Consider the following 13,850-nt stretch of genomic DNA (forward strand, 5'->3'; position numbering starts at 1 on the left):
CAAATTACATAATGAATATGAAAGTGGTTTGAAAGTCTAACATGATACGTAAGTATTGTTACTCTCCTCATGATTCTGAATTATTACCAGATGGCTAAAAGAAATAATAAATGGTCCACAATCTTTGACTCAGGCCTTCCTGTGAACAGTGACCTAGATTTGTAATTGGTATGATCTATACTGGGGATATGGTCAATTTGTTTAGTAAAGTTTTCATTGAGTAATGCGAAAGGAGACTCATAAAGCTAAGCCTGTGAAGATATAGGTTTTACTTCATTCATTTTGTGCTTTACCGAGATAAACTGTATTAGACATTTCAGAGTAACATCATGTATTTATAACATGTAAGCTGCATGGTATTTACAACATAGACATATATTTGGGATTAAATTTTGCTGGTTTTGAGGTGTTTTTACCCTGTTTGCTTTTTGAGTTTAAAATATATAGATTTAAAATTTTGGTAAAGTTAACAGACATGAAATTGTGATATATGTATATATGCATTCATTTTAGTATATTATTTTAGTATAGGACTTTGTGGTTTGATTCTCCTTTGATTTTCAGGTTAATTGCTTCTATTAGCTTATTGATTATATTTTTCTTCCCAGTCTTCAGTTATGTGGGGTTTTCATCTTGTGTAAGGCATGTGCAATGAAATGTTGAAGGCCTTGATCTGAATGTCTCAATGAGTGAGGTCTGCCTCACAAATTAGTAAGAACATTGTGACCTGTTCACACCAGCGGCAGTGAATCACGCGGAAGCACTTGGGAGGAGAGGCGTTCTAGCTCTGTGCATTTTCTCTGTTCTCTTCCTCCCCTCATGGCTCACCAGGCCACTTGTCAACACGCTCATTAGTTTCACATCAGAATTTTTTTTGTGTGTTATCACTTAAAGTTGTAATAATTCTCTTATTGCTAGGACATCCGTTATCAAAATGATATTGGAGGTTCAGTACATGGTAATGATTAAAAGCACAGGCTTTGGAATCAGACAGTAATGTTTATACCACTTACTAGTTGCCTGACCTGAGCAAGTGACTTTAGTTGCCTGGCAAAAATAGCATGTGCTTGCCTGGCTTCCAACAGCTTTCCAAACAAAGACTTTACCAGCCTGTTCTAAGCACAAGATATTAACATACATGCTAAATACTATCATGGATAAAGCCCCAAATCTCCATGGATCAGCACAGTGGAATTTACCTCGCACTCATTGAAAGCCCAATTGCTGGCTTAGGTTCTACTCCATGCAGTCAGCTGGGGACCAGAGTGACAGGAAATCTGCCTTCTTCCACTTGTGTTTTCCAAGGTTATCCTGGTATCAGCCTCCTGCCAGAATCCACAAAGAGTTGAAAGATCACTCCGGAGCTCACAGGATAGGCCAAGGAGACTGAGACAAATAGTGTAGCTGTGTGTCCAAAAGAAAATATAAATAGATTTGGTGACCACCTGTCCGTGTTTGCAAAGTTGGACTTACTCTAATGTCATAATCCAGTGGAAGCAGCTAGAATAACATATTTGAAGCCATCTGAGAATAATTATGTACTAAGTGGTGCAACACTGACTGACTCTAGAAACCAGGGAGATGTGAGCAAAGAGATTATGCTGTGTTGGGTCAATTATGAAAGATCCTTCTAGAAGGAGTGGGATTTGACAGCTGCTATAAAATTGGGATTTATTCCTGGAGAGGAAGGAAGGGTGTTGGGATTCATTTGCCAGGATAAGATAAATTTATCCTGATGCTTTTATTTTTTATACATTTACTTTATGTGGATAAGGAGAGAAAAAAATAACAAAACAGTGATGGGTTGACAGGTTTTTTTCCCTAAGCTGGTATAATGTGTGTGTGTATATATATATATGATTTTTTTTTACTTGTCTCTCTCTGTCTTCCCCAAGACTCTGTGAAGTGTGAAGACAAGGACCTGATCATTGTGTTATTCTCTGTATTCCCAGCATCTAGAACAGTGTCTGCACATAGATGATACTCCACAAATATTTCTTTAGTAAAGAAGTAAATAGAGGACATATTTTGGGAGAGATTCTGAATGTTTTTTCATCCAAACTTTGAAGACTAAATTGTATCATCGTCTCCCTCTGGGGCTGGATTGAATGCTTGTGTAATACTGATAGACTCAGAAGTGCTTAAATGCACATAAACAAGTAAATTAATCTTAAATAATTTTAGAAACCCTGGGTTTTTATCATGTTAGGTCTTCCCTGGTAGAGGATGTGGGACTGAGTCAGAAGTCCTGTGTTCAGATCCCTGCTCTGCTTCCAAAAGTATCTGTACTACTTGAGTTTCTTCTTACTGAGAATGAGGGGGATGATTTTCATGACCTCTTTATAAGATTTCTACCCAATTTAATACCTATAAAATGGTTTTAAAAGGAGCATAGATGATAAGATTAAAAATTTAAAATATTTAGTGAAATGTGTATAACTAACATTCAATAAGAGAAGCACTAAGAACCGCTAGGAAGCATAAAATATGTACAAAAGGATTTGTCACAGGAGCCTCGGTAAGCTTGTGGCCTTTGCTACTGATGCCAGACCTCGAGTTCCACAGCGCTGACCACGGGAGGAAAGAGGGCTGGACAGCTGGGGAGGCTGAGCAAGCTGGAGCTGTGAGGATGCATGGACCCTGCCGTCCTTACTGCCCCTGACCTTCACAATCTGGGTCCTGCAGAAACTGCCACACCTGTCATGTCGCTAAGCACACATCAGGGGCAGGAGTCACAGCCACCGAGGAGGACCCGGGGTGGGGGCAGTTGGAGTCCTGCACTGCCCCATGCCAACGAGGCAGCCAGCAGATAGAGGACAATGTGTGCCAGCTCCAAGTGGCTGCCACCCACCAGATCTCGCACAGGAAGGTCCCCGTGTGCCGTTGAATTATAAACACACAGTGACAGGCGTTCTGGGAGCACAGTCTGCTGAGCCAGGTGGCACATGGCAAAGCCTCCAGGATGCAGGTTGGTGATTTCGTGAATTAAAAGTTTTCAGTCACAGACAGGAAGGCAAATTCCCTTTGGGTCTTTGAGCTTCAGTCGTGTCTTCAAAATCTATCAACACTGTAGGAGTGAAGCACATAAATGGGCAGAGAGGAGTGGATGCTGTTCTGCCTTGTCTTCACTCTTTGGAAAGATGCCAGAGCAACCTCACATATGGATTCAGATGGGGCTGAAGGTCATCCCTGTGTTTTATTGATGCAAACCTAAGGTTTGGAGAGTGCCATGTCTTGTACAAGCCTACACTCCTACGTAGTTGTGACTCTGGAAACAGGACACATAAATCTTGGCGTACAATCCTGATTTGTTTGATCTCATCCTCACCCTCCAGGAACACAGGGTGGGTGAATCCTCTACCGAGTAACAGGATGAAGCTGGCATGCCTCACGTAATCAAGGGCATGCATGACCTCCCAGGACTCTGCAGGAAGCCGTGGAGACAGCTGCTAGCAATGCCCTTGCCCACCTTCCTCTGACCTACCGGGCCGGGGGTCCTGCAGCTTTGGAGAGACGGGGTGGTGATGTTTACTGGTGGAATGGGAGAACAAAAACCCCTTTGTGTTCTCTGAACCCAAGGTACCTAAGACAGAGCCTGTCTCTGTCCCCGATCTCCAGAATGTTGTCCTCAAATCCTAAGTGTGCTGGGAACTCACTCCGGCCTGTGGAAAGGGGGAACTCAGTCGGCAGTAGCTACTGGCAAACCGTTCTGTGTGTGCCCAACAGGTGGAGGCTCTTTTATTTTATTTATTTATTTTTGTTACAGATGTTTCTCCTTTTTTACCCCATTGGTACCTCCCTCCCCATCCCCCCGCCCCATCCCCAGCTTTGTTGTCCATGTCCATTGGTTATGCATACATGCATATAAGTTCTGTGGTTTATCTCTTCCCACCCCCCACCCCCTCTTCTGAGGGATGTCAGTCTGTGCCCTACTTCCATGTTTCTGGGTCTACTGAGGTGGAGACTCTTTGAAGAAGTATTTACCAATTCAAATGGAAACTTTTTCTTATTTTATTTTATTTTTTATTTTTTTATCCTCACCCGAGGACATTTTCCCATTTTTTTGGTTCAGGTAGATTGGAAGGGAGAGAGAGGAACAGCGAGAGAGAGAAACATCGATGTGAAAGGAACACATCGAGTGGCTGCCACCCGCACGACCGACCAGGGCCGGGGACAAACTGCAACCGAGGTACATGTCCTTAGCGGGAACCGAACCCGGGTCTCTCCGGACCGCAGGCTGACGCTCTAACCGCTGAGCCAAACCGGCCAGGGTGAAACTTTTTCTTATTTTAATTCAAAGAGAACCTCTACAAAGGAAGTGAAATTAGTCCGTCTCAGTGTGCTCGTGCAGGTTCTGTGACACGATGATCACGCTGACTGTAACTGCAGCCTTCTGTAACTTCCTCAGTGTATACGCAAAGAGGTAAAACACGGACCAGATTCACAGACTACAAAACGGCAGGGCCGGGCAGAACGACCTGGGCGGGGCCCACTGCAGAGGAGACCGCTCAGCACACCTGACTGAGTGCCAGGAAGTCTTCCTGGCTGAGGGAGGCCTCACCTTTCAGGGAGGCAGGGCCACTGAGTCCCCCAGCGACTCACTGTGGCCACTGTAGTGGGTATGCACTTAGGAGCCATGTGCTGGATGTATTTACTGATCTTAACTGTCATAAAGAGTTGTAAAATGTAGGGCTCCTTATGGTACTGCCTAGTGCAGCCCAGAGGAATCTCAGGGACATGATTTCTCAAACAGAGCATTTCTCCTCTTACGGGAATTCTTGAACACAAACTCCAGTTGAATGGATTCATGCAGAAATAAAGCCTTAAGATTAAGGACAAGGCCTCTTGTCCATTATGCAAGAAGTAGTTTCTGGAATCTTACCGACATAGAAAATAAAAGGAAACAAAACAAAACTCCGTATGTCTGTTCACAGCTTAGCGTTAACTCGGTGCTGCATTTTCAGGTGACATCTTGAGCACATTTAAACATTCATCCACTGGGTTCCAGTTCTGACCAAGGACATACTTGGTAAGCCGTGTTGAGTTTTAGGCTATAGTTGGTGGGCATAGGTTACAAACTTTCTGATGCAGAGTTAAGGGACCAGGTAGAAATATCTGCATAAGATTTGACTTATCAGAAAAAGAAAGAAACTGCTGAAGGAGAGATTAGAACAAATTTTAGCAGAGTGAACACAGAACCAATCTCTGAAAAGTTAGAAATCTATACTGTAGTAAACACTCCATCTGATTGGCAGCCTCAGGAAGTAGAGCTAGAACAATGGGGTAGAAACTTTGGGGTAGAAGCATTCAGGAAGGCAAATGGCAGCTCATTACAGTGGAGCCATAGCCTACAGCCAGAATTTCTTAAATATGCCTGAAAAAATAGTTAATCAGTTTCTTCTGCCTACATCTGCAGAGCTGCCCTGGTTTCTGATTTGAGACTCAATTCTTCAGCTTTTCCTGCAATTGTGCGGCTGCTTGAACTCCAATAGATATACATAAGTTTCCCAAAGAACAAAGTTGGTGGACAAATGGCGAGTTTCCATCATAGCTAGGCACCTGTCAGTCATGGTCCTTAGGTTGCCAGCAATATAAAATATGCTAATTTATTTATTTTATTTTTTTAAATCTTCACCTGAAGATATTTTTTTATTTATCTTCAGATAGAGTAGGAGGAAGGGAGGGAGGGAGGAAGGGAAGGAGGGAGGGAGGGAGAGAGAGAGAGAGAGAGAGAGAGATCGATGTCAGAAGGACACATCGATTGGTTGCCTCCCACATGACCCCAACCAGGGCCGGGACGAACCACAACTGAGGTACATGCCCTTGACCGGAATCAAACCCCAGACTCTTTGGTATATGGGCCGAGGCTCTGACCACTGAGCCAAACTGGCCAAGGCTAAAATAAGTTTATTTAAAAAATAATTTTAAAATAAAAACATTTAAAAATTCTCTCTATTGGAGTTCAGGGTGCCACCTTCACCTTTGGACTGAACGTGTCACTGGGCTCAGTTTAAGTCCCCAGTTCTAAGCAGACGCACCTGACTGTCTCCTGAGGCCTGGCTCACCTTGACTGTGCCATGAGAGGCAGCAGGGGGTGGTGTGTGCAGCTGCATAAGTTGTACACTGCACGGCTTAGCGGTTGTTATCATTTTCCTGTGCTCAAGTGCTGTTTCAAAACCAGAATGAATGCTGGGGGTCAAATGAGCAGCTAAACCAAGGTCAGCGTTGGTCGGAAGAATGTGGAGTGCACCCATCATGGCTGGTTTATTTAGGAGGCCTTTCAACCCTGAGAGTCTTCAAGGTGCTAAGTTCGTTGGTCCTCTGCTAGCATTGAGCCTGGCATAAATTAATAAACCTGGAATCAGGTTGTTGTTTGGTTTTCAAACTAAGGTGAAGCGGAAACATAAATCTTTATGTGTCAAGACGGTTTGAGTCACCCCGCAGTTCCCCGCCCTGCCTTGCCATTGTGATCCTCTGTCCCTGCCCTGCCTTTCCTCAGCCACTGCCCGTGCGCGGCTCTGACCGGCTCCTGCTGGCTCAGGCGGCCAGGCTGGGCTCTGACCGGCTCCTGCTGGCTCAGGCGGCGCGGCTGGGCTCTGACCCTCTCCTGCTGGCTCAGGGGGCTCCGCTGGGCTCTGACCCTCTCCTGCTGGCTCAGGCGGCCAGGCTGGGCTCTGACCGGCTCCTGCTGGCTCAGGCGGCCAGGCTGGGCTCTGACCCTCTCCTGCTGGCTCAGGCGGCCAGGCTGGGCTCTGACCCTCTCCTGCTGGCTCAGGCGGCAGGGCTGGGCTCTGACCCGCTCCTGCTGGCTCAGGCGGCCAGGCTGGGCTCTGACCCTCTCCTGCTGGCTCAGGCGGCTCCGCTGGGCTCTGACCCTCTCCTGCTGGCTCAGGCGGCCAGGCTGGGCTCTGACCGGCTCCTGCTGGCTCAGGCGGCCAGGCTGGGCTCTGACCCGCTCCTGCTGGCTCAGGCGGCCAGGCTGGGCTCTGACCCTCTCCTGCTGGCTCAGGCGGCTCGGCTGGGCTCTGACCGGCTCCTGCTGGCTCAGGCGGCTCGGCTGGGCTCTGACCGGCTCCTGCTGGCTCAGGCGCCTTGGCTGGGCTCTGACCGGCTCCTGCTGGCTCAGGCAGCCAGGCTGGGCTCTGACCGGCTCCTGCTGGCTCAGGCAGCCCGGCTGGGCTCTGACCGGCTCCTGCTGGCTCAGGCGGCTCGGCTGGGCTCTGACCCTCTCCTGCTGGCTCAGGCGGCAGGGCTGGGCTGTGCAATGAAGAGAACGAACTGTCCTCGGAGGCAACACTCGGCTGATTGTTTTGATGATTTTTGCACAAATATACACAAAACTCTATGCATTTGAAACAAAATTATTTTTATGTACTTTAAACTGCATTGTCGAGTAATTTTGAATTTTGTCTACAGTTTAGTTAGTTTCCATTGCTAGGTTCATTTCTATTGTAGATCTTTGAAATTCCGGCTGAGTAGGACCTGGAAGAAGTAAGGGGCTCTGTTGAACTGGCAGGAACTGACAGCCATTTCTAGTCACACAGCAGTCAGACAATGGTTCCCCAGGCACGCTGGGCCCGCACCGCTGGCTACGGGCTGGGGTCAAACCCAACCTTGTTCATGAACGTACAGCTTCAAATACACTGTTCTACTAAAACATTTTTAGATTTCCCTTTCTCTGTTGCAATATTGTTAATGAGAGTGAAAATTTTGACAGATATGTATGTAATTCTGGCATTATATGTTGTGAAATGAAATATAAACAATGACTTTTTCCCCTTAGAAGCTTTACAGAGATATAATTTATATACTATAAAACTCATTGTACCATTCAATGACTTTTTGTAATTTTCCAGAGATCGGGGGAGGGGGGGAGAATCTGTAACAAAAATAAATTGATAAAAATTGAAAAAAAAGAAGAAAAAATGTTTTTTAGTTTCTGCCAATGATTTAATCCTTGGCAATCAAAGTCCTGGAATTTGCTCCTTTTGCCGTACGAGAGCAGACAAGCAATGAAAACACCATCAATTATAACTCTATTCTTCAATTATATTCTCTTTAAGGAATAAATGATTGTATTATATAATGTTCTGCAAGGACTTGTTTTCCAGAGCACTTACAGATTAATTTACCGACTATCTGGGTTTATATCTAACTTTTGTAAGTCTATTTTTATTTTATTTTTTTTCACTTCGGATTGTCCGCCTCTGAAGGACCATCTGTGCTGATTTTTAAAGATTCTAAAACCATAGACTCCTTAAGCTGATGCATGCAAAGCTCACATAGTGTCTACAAAATACCTCAGTGCTCATTTTTAAGACCTTTGCCCAGGGTACATAGATAAAGCAATTGGCAGGGAGCTAAATTTTGTGGTTTTTTTTATCCTCACTCGAGGACATTTTTGCATTTTTTGTTCAGACAGAGTGGGAGGAAGAGAGAGAGAGAAACATCGATGTGAAGGGACACATCGAGTGGTTGCCACCCGCAAGACCGACCAGGGCCGGGGACAAACTGCAACAGAGGTACATGCCCTTAGCGGGAACCGAACCCGGGTCTCTCTGTACCGCAGGCCGACGCTCTAACCGCTGAGCCAAACCGGCCAGGGCGCAGGGAGCTAAATTTTTATCTTTGAATTCAAGCAAGGTTGGAACCATTTCAGAGATCAAAGAGAAACAGAAGAAGAAAAAAAAAAAAGCTAGCCCTGGCCGGTTTGGCTCAGCGGTTAGAGCGTCAGCCTGCGGTCCTGAGAGACCCGGGTTTGGTTCCCGCTAAGGGCGCGTACCTCGGTTGCAGTTTGTCCCCGGCCCTGGTCGGTTGTGCGGGTGGCAGCCACTCGATGTGTCCCTTCACATCGATGTTTCTCTCTCTCTCTGTTCCTCTCTCTCCCTCCCACTCTACCTGAACAAAAAATGGAAAAATGTCCTCAGGTGAGGATAAAAAAAAACAAAACAAAAAAAAACTAGCTGTGGATAGATTTTGAACTACCCATCTCTGAATAATACTAGTTTCTTCTCTTGAAGCCCATTGGCTCCCCATACGTCTGTGATTAAAGATGAGTAGGCACTCCTACCGCTGCCCACAGTGCTCTTCCCGTGGTCTTATGGGCTATTCTACCCTTGTGACCCTTAGAGACCTTCATCCGCATTGAACCAGGGACTGAAAAACCAGATTGAAAAATCTAAAACCTTCCTTTAGAGTGTGTGTGTGTGTGTGTGTGTGTGTGTGTGCATAAACATACACATTGTTGTAGATACAGTATTCATATATGTATTTTGGTATATACAGGTATGAGCAAAAGCGGGTTTACAGTTGTGAGTATGCAAAACACAGAGTTTATTCTTGTATTATATATTTTTTTCCATATGAACAACTGTAAACCTTCTGCTAACTTTTTTTGTGTGTGTGTATACACACACACAGGATAGAGTAATCTTTAACTGTAGGTGCTTGCTTTTTATCACCTTGAATATCTCTTGCCACTCCCTTCTGGCCTGCAAAGTTTCTTTTGAGAAATCAGCTGACAGTCTTATGGGAGCTCCTTTGTAGGTAACGAACTGCTTTTAAAATTCTCTCTTTGTCTTTAACCTTTGGCATTTTGATGATGATGTGTCTTGGTGTGAACCCCTTTGGGTTCATCTTGTTTGGAACTCTCTGTGCTTCCTGGACTTGTATGTCTGTTTCCTTCACCAAGTTAGGAAAGTTTTCTGTCATTGTTTTTTCAAATAGGTTTTCAATTTCTTGTTCTCTCTCTTCTGCTTCTGGTATCCCTATGATGAAAATGTTGGCATACTTGAAGTTGTCCCAGAGGCTCCTTACACTATTCTCATTTTTTAGATTCTTTTTTTCTTTTTGCCGTTCTGATTGGGTGTTTTTTGCTTTCTTATATTCCAAATCAATGGTTTCCTTCTTGGCTTTACCTACTCTACTATTGATTGCCTGTAAATTATTTTTTATTTCAGTTTGTGTATTTTTTATTTCTCACTGGTCATTTTTTATGTTCTTGGTGTTCTTACTAAGTTCCTTGAAGGTCTCACTAAGTTCCTTGAATGTCTCACCAAGTTCCTTGAGCAGCCTATAACTAGTGTTTTGAACTCTGCACGTGATTGATTGCTTATCTCCATTTCGTTTAGTTCTTTTCTGTTTTTTTGTTTTTTTGTTTTTATTTGGGACATGTTTCTTTGTCTCATTTTGGCTGTTTCCCTGTGTTTGTTTCTAAGTATTAGGTAGAGTTGCTATGTCTCCTAGGCTTCGTAGGGTGGCCTATTGTTGTAGCTGTCCTGTAGGATCCAGTGGCACAGCCTCCCTGATCACCCCAACTGGGTCCTCGAGGTGCACCCCTAGTGTGGACTGTCCACACTTCCGTTGTAATTGAGTCCTGATTGTTCTTGGCACATCAATGGGAGGGATTTACTTAGACTGATCAGCTGCAAGTACTGGTTGTGCCCACTGACCACTGGCCTCTGACTACTTTGGAGGATCAGCTGTGTAGGGGCTGACCACACAGAGCAAGACTTATTTCAGCAGGGCTCTGGTATACACTGAGTCCACTCATTGAGTGTGTCACTTGTGGAGGTAGTTGGGTGGTGGTGTTTTAAGGTGGTCTGAAGCTGTCCACCAGGTGTTCTATCTAGAGCCACTGCCTGTGTTCTATCCAGAGCCACCCAGCATAAGCTACAAAGTGATCTGTTGATGGCTGCTTCTTTTGCTGGGCTTGGAGGTGCCCAGGAAAAGCCAAGTTGTGAACCAAGGCTGGCTGCTTCTAGTGCCAGACCTGGGGGCAATTTTTTTTTTTTTTTTTGTACATGCCCCTAGTGGAAACTGAACCTGGGACTCTCTGGTCCACAGGCCAATGACACTTCAATTGCGGAGCCAACCTGGCCAGGACAGGCCTGGGGACATTTAATAAGAGGTATGGGGCTCACTGAGACCAGATGCTGCTTGTTTGAGAGATTTTAGGAAAACCTGAAGCAGGATCCAAGACAGGCCAATCCTATGGTAAAGCCTCTGAAAAAAGCTTGGGTGGGCCCGAAAGTTGGGTGGGGCGGGGCCTCAGGGAGTCAGCAGGGTGGGGCAAACAGTGTGAGCCAGGTTGCTAGAGTCCCAGATATAGCAGCTGTCTGCCACCCAGGGAAGGGCTCACCAAAGGAACAAAGGCCTTGGCCAGCATGTCTGTCTTAGAAAGCTGGTTCTCCAGCCCTTGTCCAGAGGCCAAACAGCTCAGTTCTTCCCTGGACGTCTCTGGTGCCTTTCAAGCTGCCTCTTCTCCGATCTTAATGGGATCAAGTGGGAGTAATTCCCTGTGGGGGCCCTTTAAGAGGAAGTGCCTGGGGCTCCAGCAGCCTCAGCCTCCCTCAGCCTCAGTTCCTGCTGGTTTTTACAGCCAGAAGTTTGGGGGACTTCTCTTCCTGGCACTAGAACCCCGAGCTGAGATCCTGGTGTGGGATGGGGACCCCTCATTCCTCAGGGAGGACCTTCATAGCTGAGGTAGCCCTCTTGATTTTTATCCACCACACATGGGTATGGGACCAGCCCGCCTGCACCTCTGCCCCTCTTAACCAGTCTCGATGTGGATTCTTCTTTAATTTCGTAGTTGTGGGACTTCCATTCAGCTCAGTGTCAAATGGTTCTGAATGATGGTTGCACTATAGTTTAGTTGTAATTTTGATGTGATTGTGTGAGGAGGCAATACCGCATTTACCTATGCACCATCTTGACTGGAAGTCAACCTGTATACATTTTTTAAAAATCTGTATAATAAAAACAGCATACATAAATGTTAATAGGGACAGACTATCTGAAGACATACAAATCAGATGGTTAGTATTTAGAATGAAAATAATTCATACAAGTAAAATAATAGAAAATGGAATAAAAATAGTCACAGTGTAACTGAAAATGCATGTTCAGCAACCTGCCACAACCAAAACCAAACTCGTGAGACAGGTGTTGGTACAAAAGGAAAGAGGTTTATTCCAGTGCCACAACCTGGGAGAATGGTGGATTCCTGTTTCAAAGACAACCCTTCTTCCTGTTTAAGCCTGGGGTTCTTATAGGGGTATGGAGGAGAGGGCTTTTTCTGTTTATTCATCTTTCTAGTTTTTGGTCTGCTGGGGTGCTATCCATTCATCTTTCTACCTTTTGGTGATCTCATGCCCTATCCATTTATCATTCTAGCTCTTGGAGCCCACTCAATATAAGAACCTACCCCTGTGCCATCTTGGCCAATAGGGAAGACTCCCCGGAGCTCCCTGACTGTCTATGGTAACAACAGAATATAAACAAACAATTCACAGAAGAAAACACTAAAATGACAAATAACATAAAAAGATATTCAACATTAAATATAATTAGAACTCTTTCAGAATTTGGCAGGTTAACAGGACAAAATGTAATCAAGAGCATAAAAAATTGAAGCAGCACTCTGTTCAATCACATTCATATGAAATGTTAGATTGTATAAATAGAATATAGGAGATGTCTTCACTAGTTTCTTAGGCCATAAATGAAATTTTAATGCAGAGCCTCCCAACCAATGTTTCACAAGTGGTCTACAGATCTGATGAGATGTAGCTATTGTTAGTTATCCAGAAAGATGGTCAAACCTGGGGGAGTCAGAGCTTCCCCATCCAGAAAATCTCATCCACTATTCAGTATACCTTATAAATATTATCATTTCTATGTATTCCATTATATAAAAAATATTGGGAAGTATTGCTTTAATATTTCCATAAAAACTGAGATGTTGCAGACAAATTTTCTTACAACAACAACAGAAATCAACAGTAAATCTATGTTAAAGGTAAAAAAAGTAAAAAAAAAAAAAATGATAACCCCCTTACTCCCACAAAGAAACAACAACAAAAATGAACTACTGGGAAATTTAAAAACATATTTCTAAGTAACCCCTGTATCAAAGATGTAATAAAAACTGAACAAGCCAAATATTCAGAAAACAAACTCTATGGACAGTAAGGGAATACAGTCATTGATAAAATCAGGAAAAAATATATAGCCTTAGAAGCTTTTATGAAATATAAGCTCCCCTTTTGATTATGAAGGGCTGGTTGTTAGTCAGATAATCATTTTAATAGAATCATTTAATAACCATTTTAATAGAATTTGGCACTCAGTGCCAAATACAATGAGTGAAAACAAAAACAACAAAAATGTTCATTATCGTCATATTTCACCTCACTAGGAAAAGATTCTAAAATCTTTAGCAACTATAAAAGAAAAGAATAAGGAGTCTCCTTAAGGACAACACTAAATTGAAGAAGACCTTTAAATGCTGGAAAAAAAAAAAAAAAAGATTTTCCATCAGAATTTGATACATAGCTTAACTATCAATCAACTGAAAAAAACAGATTAATTTTTTTTATATGCAAGGATTCAAAGTTTACCTCCTATGTACCTTTTCTTAGGAAGACACTGGAAGATATTTTTTTCCAGCTAAACAAATCTATGATAATATATATTGTTTTAAAGTAGAAGATGAAAAATCCAGGCTACTATGTTTAAACAGGAGTGTATTGAAGAGAAGTAATTGTACTACATAGACCTGGACAACTAACTACTCCAGCCTACAGCAGAAGGGAGGGCTACTGGGCCTCATCTTAGAATAGCTTAGATGACACAGTAGATAACATGATAGAACATCTAGAAATAAGGGGATTAATTGAGACATATGAAAATAAAAAAGATACAATTACTAAATCAAAGAAAAATTCTATTTGGCCAGATTCTGTAGTTAATAATACACAGTGATAAGTGATGTAAAATGTGTTTATTGACATAACTGAAAGTGGTGGTTAACTATATTAAAGGGATAAAGGGGTATATGTTGAGGGTCC

This window comes from Molossus molossus, unplaced genomic scaffold (assembly GCF_014108415.1).
Source record: "Molossus molossus isolate mMolMol1 unplaced genomic scaffold, mMolMol1.p scaffold_m16_p_12, whole genome shotgun sequence".
Taxonomy (NCBI): Eukaryota; Metazoa; Chordata; class Mammalia; order Chiroptera; family Molossidae; genus Molossus; species Molossus molossus.